At 32.9% G+C, this 10,804-nt stretch overlaps 1 long non-coding RNA gene across 1 annotated transcript; it reads left to right on the top strand.

Moving 5' to 3' along the window:
* LOC108660862 lies at positions 1,266–3,028 on the top strand. Its single transcript, XR_001926558.1, has 3 exons — positions 1,266–1,307; positions 1,979–2,061; positions 2,852–3,028. It is a non-coding gene; the product is annotated as an uncharacterized LOC108660862 (long non-coding RNA).

Here is a 10,804-nt window from a genome sequence, read left to right as displayed (position 1 = left end):
CTAAATATGCTAAACTAACTTAAAACACTAACATAACTTAAAATCAAATTAATCTAACAACTTTCTCTCTCCTAACCCATTTTTTCAGAATTGAATTCATCATGAAAACATGTAATTTAATCATGGAAAATAAAGAGAAATGCTTGGGAATAAGAAAACTCAAGCTTAATAGAAAAATCTCACCTTTTTCACTTAATTTCCTAGAAAATTCACACTTTGTCTTTGATTTTCTCTTTCTAGGGCTTTGTTTTTGTTTTCTCTCTCTTCTTGCTGGTTTGGCCGGCCATGGGGTGGAAGATGGGCTGATTTTATGCCTTTTTATAAAGAAATAATAAAATAATAAAGGTATGACACATGGCATCATGTCATTGGCCTATTTTTAAAATTTTAAAAATTTTAATCCTTTTATCTCCACCACACAATTAGTCAATGGTCAAAATGAGGATAAAGGAAGACCATGTGCTGGAAAAATGTCCTGGTGGTGGAAAATTACAATTTTGCCCCTAGGGTGGCAAAATTACCATTTTACCCTTTTTTCCAAATTATACCGAAATTAAAATTTTCACTTCTAAACCTCAAATCTTTGCCATGTCATTCATGTGATTAACAATATGCTTGCATACTTGGAAAACCCCGAAAAATCGTCAAAAGACGGTAGTGTACTGAATGGTACAACTAAGTTGAATTAAGCCTCGAACTAGACCAAATAAAGATTTTAAGATGAAATTTAGAATTTTAAATTCCCAGAATCATTTAATATGGTGATTCGGAGTTCGAGAATCGATTTGGAGTCAAAATGGAATTTTCATGATCTAAGGGCAAAATGGTGATTTTACCACTCGAGGTTAAGATGTGAGTGTTGGATGAAATTTTTGACTAAGATTGATCATTTGGAGTATAATTTGAGTTTGAGAAGTGAAGATTTTTAATTTCGACGTTTTTCGGAGGATAAAGGCAAAATAGTCATTTTGCCACCCAAGGGAAAAATTGTAATTTTACACACCCAACACTTGTCATGCCCATGGATTTCATCCATTAACATTTTATATTGTGGATAATTGAAATATTTTATGTGGTGGAGAAAGAAAGCTTAATAGTTAAGAATTTAAAAATGGACCAATGGTAAGGTAACAAGTGTCAAGCTTTTATTTCTTTATTATTTTCCTTATAAATTAGCACAAAACCAGCCCATTTCTCTTCATTATGGTCGACCTCACCAAGGAGAAGCAAGAAAAAGGAAGAACAAAACCCTAGGTGGAAAAATTCAAGGGAAAAGTGTGAAAATTCACGGAAACAAGTGAAAAAAGGTAAGATTTTTCAATTTAAGCTTGAGATCTCTCTTTCTTAAGCATTTTTTCTTATTTTTCATGGTTGAATCACATGAAATCATGATGAATCCCTTACTGGCCGAACACTTAGAGGGAGGTTTTGATGCTTGATTTGGTTAGATTTCAATGTATTTTAATGTTTTTAGTTAGTTAGTGATGTGTAGCATGAAAACCCAACAAGAAAAATTCACTTCCTTCCATCACCCATCATTGGCCAAAATTTCCATGTAGAGTGTGTATGGTGGATTTGATTTTATTTCAAGTGAATTGGTTAGGAAATGATGAATTACGGTGAGAAAATCAAGTAGGAAAAATCATAGTGTTGATGCACCCACCATGGCCGAAATTCCCAAGGGGAAATGTGAAGATGATTTTGCTAAATTTTATGCTATTTGACTTGTGTTTGATGGTTTGGAGAATTGGAAGAAAAATGGAGTTAATTGGAGTTGAATTGGACATATTGGCCAATTAATCGAGTGATAGATCGAATTAGGCAAATACCGTTTTATTTAGGTACACACTTGAATTTGTGTAGAACACCGTGTTTAGACGATAATCTGAACAATTTGCATTCCATTTCATGCATCCATATAGTTTTATAACGGTTTAGCACCAATGTGGTAAATTACTTGATTGTGCATTATGTCTAGGTGGTGAATCCTCAGATAAGGGCAAAGAAATTGTACTCGAGGATCGATAGTTGGAGTACTCTAAAAATTTGACTCCCAAAATAGTGAGTAACCTTATCATCATCTTGATTATCTGAAGTGAATTTTAATTTGTTTTTGTGATTTTATGAAAAATGTGATTAAATGAAATGATTTTATAAATTGTCTTGAAATTGAATGATGGCTTTGAAAATAGAGTAATTGGAGACCATTTGACGTATTGTGAATTTATGGTTCTAATTGATTGGCTTATGGTAATATTGGCATGAATGGCTGAATTGGTATTTGTGTTGAAAATGTATAAATTGTTGTTTGCCTTGAGAGGCTGGATAATGATAAAATTGCCATGTCATGCTGTTAAAATTTTATTGTATGGTGGGTTTAGCTTATTGCAGTGGGCGGGGTCTGTGGACCAGCCTATTAAAGGGGCACAAAATCTGGTTATATACGTACCTCAATCGGAGAGGCGCGTAGGGTATCTCTTGAGGTATGGCTAGAGTTCACGTCACGCTAAACCACCTCGTGATGATGAACTCCGCTAATGCCAAGGAACGGTTGTGTTTTTCAAACTAAAAATATGTTTACGTGTATACGCAATTTTTAACAGCCTTGGCAGACTCGGTTAGATGCCTCGACCAAGGAATTCTCGAGAATAATTTTGGCAGGAGCCAAACTTTTAAGATACTTATAAGCCATGTTGATTATTTAAATGAAATGAATATTTATGTTATGAAATACATATTGAGATGAAATATTTTAATCGTCTCCATTTACTCGACTTTAGATATTTTGGATGATGTTTATTTACTCACTAGGATTATATAATCTCACCACCCTCATTTCCACTCATTTCAGGCTCAGGATAGTTTGTAGATAGCTGATATCGTCGAAGGCTACAGTTGGCTTTACTTCCTCAAAAATCGTAGGTTCACAACCTTCGTTCACTTTTGTCATTTAGGGGCCCACGTGTCATTGTAAATTAAATTACATACCTTGACTATCTGTATTACAGTATGTATAAATTTATTTTGCTTTTACACTACAAAAAATTATTTATGGATACCTCCATAAAAATTGTTTTATAAGAAAATGGAATATTTTATTGAATATTTTTATTATATTCAAATAGTCATAATTTCACTTTAAATGAATGTTTTACACATCTAAACTTATTTTTTATTATGAAATATGTGTTTTGCACTTGCATACTACATTATTAGCTGGTTTCGAAATTTTTAGAGAAAAATGACCAAAATACCCCCAAGAGACAAAAATTATTTTTTTATTGTTTTGGCTTGGAAATAGCTTATAATCTTTTAAAATATAATATTAGCAATTGTTGCTCGCAAGGGAGGTGAGAAAACTGATATTAAAGCCTTGCGAGGTTTCAATTGGTATTCCGGGTAATGAATGTTTATCGGGACATCGCGGCTGTTGTCATGGGCTCGAAGAGAGTACTAAGTCGTGACATAATCACTCATGCTTTCGAAAGCCTTATTACTCCCTTTAATTGAATTTATAACTTTTTAAATGGTTTTAAATTGAATTTTTTTTTTACATTTTTGGTTAATACAGATCATAATTTGTTGTTTGCATGGAGAAACATGAAGTGAAAGCCATCATTGACAAGAAAAGTCCATTTACAGTCACTCATGACTTCAAAAGCCTATTTACTTGCTTCAAATGGTTTTATAATCTTATAAATGATTTCAAATTCAATTTTTTTTTCATTAACTCATGCCTTCGATAGCCTTGTTACTCACTTTAAGTGGATTTATAACTTTTTAAATAATTTTAAATTGAATTTCTTTTACATTTTTGGTTAAAATAGATCATAGTTCAATGTTTGCATCAAGAAACGTGAAACAAAAGCCATCCATTGACAATGAAAGTCTATTTATAGTCACTAATGCCTTCAAAAGCTATTTACTCGCTTTAGATGGTTATACAATCTTACAAATGATTTCAATTTGAATTTTTTTCATTTTCGATTAAAACATATCATAGTTTGTTGTGTGCATTGGGAAACATGAAGTGAAACCCATCCATTAATAAGAAAAGTCCATTTATAGTCACTCATGCCCTCCGAAGCCTAATTAGTCACTTTAAATGGTTTTATAACCATATAAATGATTTTAAAATGGAATTATTCTCATTTTTAAGTAAAACATATCAAAATTACATTGTGAAGCATGAAGCAAAAGCCATCCATTAACAAGAAAGGTCTAGTTATAGTCACTCATGGCTTTAAAATCCTTGTTATTCTCTTTAAGTGGATTTATAACTTTATAAATGATTTTAAATTGAATATTTTTTCCATTTTTAGTTAAAGAAGATCATAACTTTTTGTTTGCATTGAAAAACGTGAAGAAAAAGCCATCCATTGACAAGAAAAGTCCAATTATAGTAACTCATGCCTTTGAAAGCCTTGTTACTCGCTTTAAGCGGATTTATAACTTTTTAAATGATTTTAAATTGAATTTCCTTTATGGTTTTGGTTAAAATAGATCATAATTTGATGTTTGCATCGAGAAACGTGAAACAAAAGCCATCTATTGGCAAGAAAAGTCTATTTATAGTCACTAATGCCTTCAAAAGTGTAGTACCCCATACTTTGAGATTGTGGCTAATAAAGCTTATCGGATGCCCATTTGAGGTTGATTATTGAGTTAAAAGGATAATTCAGAAGTGAGCCTGTGAAACTTCAACCTCTATAGGCACGTAACTAGAAGTAGACGCGATAAAATGAACTAGGGGTAATTTCATCATTTTCTTCAATGAGCCCCTAGAAGTATGCTTTCAAACATTATTAAGGCTTAAGTAGGCCTAAGGCATAAATGAATGATGAAGGAAATAGAAATAATGATGATTTCCAAGGTAAGGGCAAAATGGTCATTTTGCATCTCGGGTCTAAATTTTTAAGTTTTCGTGAACTCAAGTACTTCTAGACTATTATGGACTTTGTCTAAGTGTCCAAAGAGTAAAAAGTTAAATCGAAGGAAAGAATAAGACAAAGTCACCTTATGGAGGGCATTTTAGTAAATTACATGAAAAATTGGATAAACTTTAGATATAAATATCCCAAGCTCCAGCAATTTCCAGTAGCTTCCAACCATTTTTTCTTTCCTTCCCATCTCACGTTTCTTCACCTCCATGGGAGCCTCCCTGAAAGCTTCCATAACTTTCTCTCTCTAGCTTCAATTTTCATGCTTGTGAGCACTTTTCCATAGGGTTTTTCATGCTCCTTCACTTCTACACCTCAAGGACCCTCAAAAGTCTTTCCTCAATACTTTTTCTCACTAGTTAGAAGTTTAGAGAGAGAAAAGAGAGATTTTCCATGATATCTTGAGTATTCTTGAGAAGGAATTCAACTACAAATTCACCAAGGTGAGTAATGAATTCGGATTGATTTTAGGTTGTTGATAGTGGCTAGTAATTGGAGTTGTGAATTGTTTTATTATTGAGGTTTGTTTATTTATTTCTAGTGATACTAAAGTAGAGAGAATATATAGCTAATCAAAAGGCAATTGGAAACTAGTTAGGAATAACTAGTAGAACTTGATTTAGGAAAGAGCTTTTGGAATTATATTAATGCCAATTTGGGTTGCTGGTGATATTGTGTATGAATAGGTTCCAACAAGGTCTCACATTTCCATTTGGAGCATTAGTTAAGGCTAGAGTCAAGCAAAAAAATCAACAAGACCGGTGAGTGAACTTGCATCAAAGTGTTTTTGGGAAATACATATGTGTTGGGATGAAGCATTTAAATGATTTTACTTGGTTTTCATTACATTATGCATGGGAACAAGCCCTTGATAAAATGTTTTGATGTTGTGAAAATGTGAAATGTGTAAAAAGATGAATCCACGTTCTCCTATATTATGTTGGTATGTATATATATGAATATGTGTTGTGCATTGATGAATAATGTTGTGTGACGATGATGACCCGACTATATGCGAGTAGGGAGTGCGCATAAGCTGATGATGACCCGGCTATGTGTGAGTAGAGATTGCGCAAAAGTCGATGATGACCTGACTATAAGCGAGTTGGGTGTCACGACCCAGTACTTTCCTCGAGCCCGTGACAACCGCCGTGATGTCTCGATAGACATTCATTACCCGGAATGCCAATCGAAACCTCGCAAGGCTTTAATATTAGTTTTCTCACCTCCCTTGCGAGCAACAGTTGTTAATATCATATTTTAAAAGATTATAAGATATTTCCAAACCAAAATAATAAAAAAATAACTTTCATCTCTCAGGGGTATTTTGGTCATTTTTCTCTGAAAATTTCGAAACCAGCTAATAATGTAGTATGCAAGTGCAAAACACATATTTCATAATAAAAAATAAGTTTAGATATATAAAACATTCATTTAAAGTCAAATTATGACTATTTGAATATAATAAAAATATTCAATAAAATATTCTATTTTCTTATAAAACAATTTTTATAGAGTTATCTGTAAGGAATTTTTGTAGTGTAAAAATGAAATAAATTCATACCTACTGTAATACAGATAGTCAAGGTATGTAATTAAATTTACAATGACACGTGAGCCCCCAAATGACAAAAGTGAACGAAGGTTGTGAACCTACGATTTTTGAGTAAGTAAAGCCAACTGTAGCCTTCAATGATATCAGCTATCTACAAACTATCCTGAGCTTGAATTGGGTGGAAAAAAGGGTGGTCAGTTTATATAAACTCAGTGAGTAAACAAACATCATCTAAAATATCTAAAGTCGAGTAAATGGAGACAACATAAAATAGTTCACTGTACTATGATTCATAACGTTTCAAACTCATTTCAACTAAACAAAATAAATTGATTTCACTCAAATAATCAACATGGCTTATGAATTTCTTAAAAACTTGGCTCGTGCCAAAACTCATTCTTGGGGATACCTTGGCTGTAGCATCTAACCAAGTTCGCCAAGGCTGTTAAAAGGTCATATGCACACAAAACACATTTTTACGTTTTAAAGCATAGTCGTTCCTTGGCGTTGGCTGAATTCACTCTCACGTGGTGGTTCGGCATGAAGTGAACTCTAAACTTTACCTCAGGAGTTACCCTCTGCACCTCTCGTATCGAGGTAAAATAAAATGTAATAGGGTTTACCGTGCTCCTCTAATAGCCTGGTCCACAAAAACCCACCCACTGAAGTAAGCTAATCAATATCCCACCAAATCAATAAAATTTCAGCAGCATAACATGGCTAATATAAAATTACTAGCCTGTCAAGGCAAAGCAAAATAGTTCATGTAATTTCAACACAATTTCCAATTCAGCCATTCATGCCAATATCATAAGCCATTCAATTCAAACCATGATTTATAACACAGCAAATAGTCTCCAATTACTCTATTTTCCAAGCCATCATTCAATTTTAAGACTATTTTATAAAATTATTTCGTTTAATCACATTTTGCTTATAAAACATAAAGATTTACCATTTAAACTCATTTTTCTATAAAATCACAAAAACAAATAAAAATTAATTTAGATAATTAAGATGATAATAAGGTTACTCATAATATCGGGAGTCGAAGTACTCCTAGTCCCGATCTTTGGGTACAACTTCTTTGCCCTTACCGGAGGATTCACCACCTAAACGTAATGCATAATCAAGCAATTTACCACATTGGTGCTAAGCCGTTATAAAACTAATCTAGGCTCTATATGAATGCATGAAATGGAATGCGAATTGTTCGGATCATCGTCTAAACACGGTGTTCTACATAAATTCAATTGTGTACCTAAATAAAACGGTATTGGCCTAATTCAATCTATCACCCGATTAATTGACCAATATGTCAAATTTAACTCCAAATAACTCCATTTCCCTCCCAATACTCCAAATCATCAAACTCAAGTCAAGTAACATAAAATTTAGCAAGATCATCTTCACATTTTTTCTTGGGAATTTCGGCCATGGTGGGTGCATGAACACTATGGTTTTTCCCACTTGATTTTTACACCATAAATCATTAATTTCTAACCAAATCACTTGAAATAAAATCAAGTCCACCATCAAAACACCATAGGGAAGATTTGGCCAATGGAGGGTGATGGAAGAAAATGAAATTTTCTTGTTTACTTTTCATGCTACACATCACTAACTAACTAAAAACACTAGAATATATTGAAATTTAACCAAATTAACCATCCAAACCTCTTTCTCTATGTTCAGCCAGCAAGATATCCATCATATAATCATGAATTTCAACCATGAAAATAAGAAAGAATGCTTAGGAAAGATAGATCTCAAGCTAGAATTGAAAAATCTTACCTTTTGTCACTTGATTCTTTGAAATTTTGTGAATTTCTCTTGAATTTTTTACCTAGGGTTTTGTTCTTCTTCTTTTCTTCCCTTTTCTTCCTTTGGCTGACCAAGAGAAATGAGTTGGGAGGGTTTATGTGCTGGTTTTTAATGTAAATTATAAACAAATATAAGCTTGCCACTTGTCACCATACCATTGGTCCACATTTTACACTTAACAATTAAGCTTTCTTTCTCCACCACATAAAATATTTCAATTATTCACCATATAAAATGTTAAGGGATGAAATCTATGAGTATGACAAGTGTTGGGTGGTATAAAATTACAATTTTACCCTCAAGTGGTAAAATGACCATTTTGCCCCTACATCATGAAAATTCCATTTTGACTCCAAATCGATTCTCGAACTCCGAATCACAATATTAAATCAATATGGGAATTTAAAATTCTAAATTTCATCTTAAAATCTTTATTTGGTCTAGTTCGAGGCTTAATTCAACTTAGTTGTACCATTTAGTACACTATTGTCTTTTGACGATTTTTCGGGGCTTTCCAAGTATGCAAGCATATTGTCAATCACATGAATGATATGGCAAGTATTTTATAAGGTTGGGCTTGACATTGGGAGTGCGTATAAGCCGATGATGATGACCCAGCTATGACGATGAATGAAGTGGGGTGGTGTTTGTGTTTATATATATTTATATATGTATATGTGATAGAAAGTTTATGATTATAATATGTGATTGAAATGAATAATGAGAAACTTGATTATTGTCAATGTGTTCACCTTGATGTGCAATATGGTAGGAATGGATTTTGTGGCATGTGAAAATCCCTTAATTGTCATCTGCCCTGAATCTCGTTGCAGAGAGAAACTCTTAGGTGGTGGGGGCACAAACCAGCCCTGTTTCTCGATGCAGCGAAAATGGATTCTCATTGCAGCGAGAAACTCTCAGGCAGTCCTAAAATTTTAGTGCAGTACTTCCAATTTGATAATGATTTTGACCACTTTTCGTTCATAATTGGGAAAAGTGGTAAACATAAAAGTTTGTAGCCAGCCTCTTAGCTTTCTAATGGTCAAAAATCATGTCAATCTAACTTATGTAGTGGGAGATATAGTTGAAAAATTGAAACATATGCAAACCAAGAATGTTTCTCGCTACGGCGAGAAACTTGCTGTCATGCTTGCTACCTTGCTTGATTTTGACATATTTTTCACCCATTTAACTTCATGGATTGATCATGGGTTTTTGAAACACTATGAGGTTACTAATCAAATTTTGAAATGAGGGGTTTTTAGTAAGAAATTAAATCAATTGCATTGTTTTTGAAACAAGTGCATCTTAATTTCCAAGTTCTCCTTATCGATTGCTTGTTCCCTTCTTATGTTCACTCACTGAGTTTTATACTCACGTTTTTAAACTTCATGTTTTCAGATTTGGAGGTAGTTGGGACCTAGATTGAGTTGTCCATATATGCTTGTCTTCTTGGTAGGTACTATGGCATCTCAGTAGCAATACCTTCACTTAAAGTCACTCCGCTGATGGTTAAGAGTCTGTTACTTGTGAACACGTATATGTAATGTAATCTGCTAGGATCCATGTTATAAGTCAAATATGTATATTTGATTACTGATGCCACTATGAGTTGGCAAATGGGTGACATTATTTTGACATAATAAAATGGTGAGTATTGGGTCATTATAAAACGTTATTGAAATATTTTTAGTTGAGAATTACAATATGTGGTTTTAAAAATGATGGTTGGGAATAATGATGGAGATTACATAAATAGGCTTGCTTGGGCTTAGTGGGCTATGCCCATTGGGCCCATGTGTCAATCATGGCCCTAGATTTAAGTTGTGACAAAAAGCCCATTTACTCACTTTATATGGTTTTATAATCTTATAAATGATTTCAATTTGAATTCTTTTTTCAGTTTTGGTTAAAAGAGATCGTAGTTCCTTGTTTGTATTGGGAAACGTGAAGCAAAAATTATCCATTGAGAAGAAAAGTCTATTTATAGCCACTCATGCCCTCAAAAGCCTATTTACTCACTTCATATGGTTTTATACTCTTATAAATGATTTTAATTTGATTTTTTTTTTCATTTTTGGTTAAAAGAGATCATAGTTTGTTGTTTGCATTGGAAAACGTGAAGCGAAAACCATCCATTGACAAGAAAAGTCTATTTATAGTCACTGATGCCCTTGAAAGCCTCGTTAGTCACTTTAAATAGTTTTATAATCATATAAATAATTTTAAAATTAAAATTTTCTCTTTTTGATTAAAACAAATCGTAATTCGATGTATGCATCATGAAAGATGAAGCAAAAACCATTCATTAACAAAAAAAGTCCATTTATAGTCACTCATGCCCTCAAAAGCCATCTTTCTCCCTTTAAGTGGATTTATAACTTTTAAAATGATTTTAAATTAAATTTTATTCACACTTTTAGTTAAAATAAATCATAATTTGATGTTTGCATTGGGAGACGTGAATCGAAAAGCCATCCATTAA

Source organism: Theobroma cacao, chromosome 2, assembly GCF_000208745.1.
Source record: "Theobroma cacao cultivar B97-61/B2 chromosome 2, Criollo_cocoa_genome_V2, whole genome shotgun sequence".
NCBI lineage: Eukaryota > Viridiplantae > Streptophyta > Magnoliopsida > Malvales > Malvaceae > Theobroma > Theobroma cacao.
Note: the sequence above shows the minus strand (reverse complement) of the source record. Positions and strands in the feature narration are given on the sequence as shown.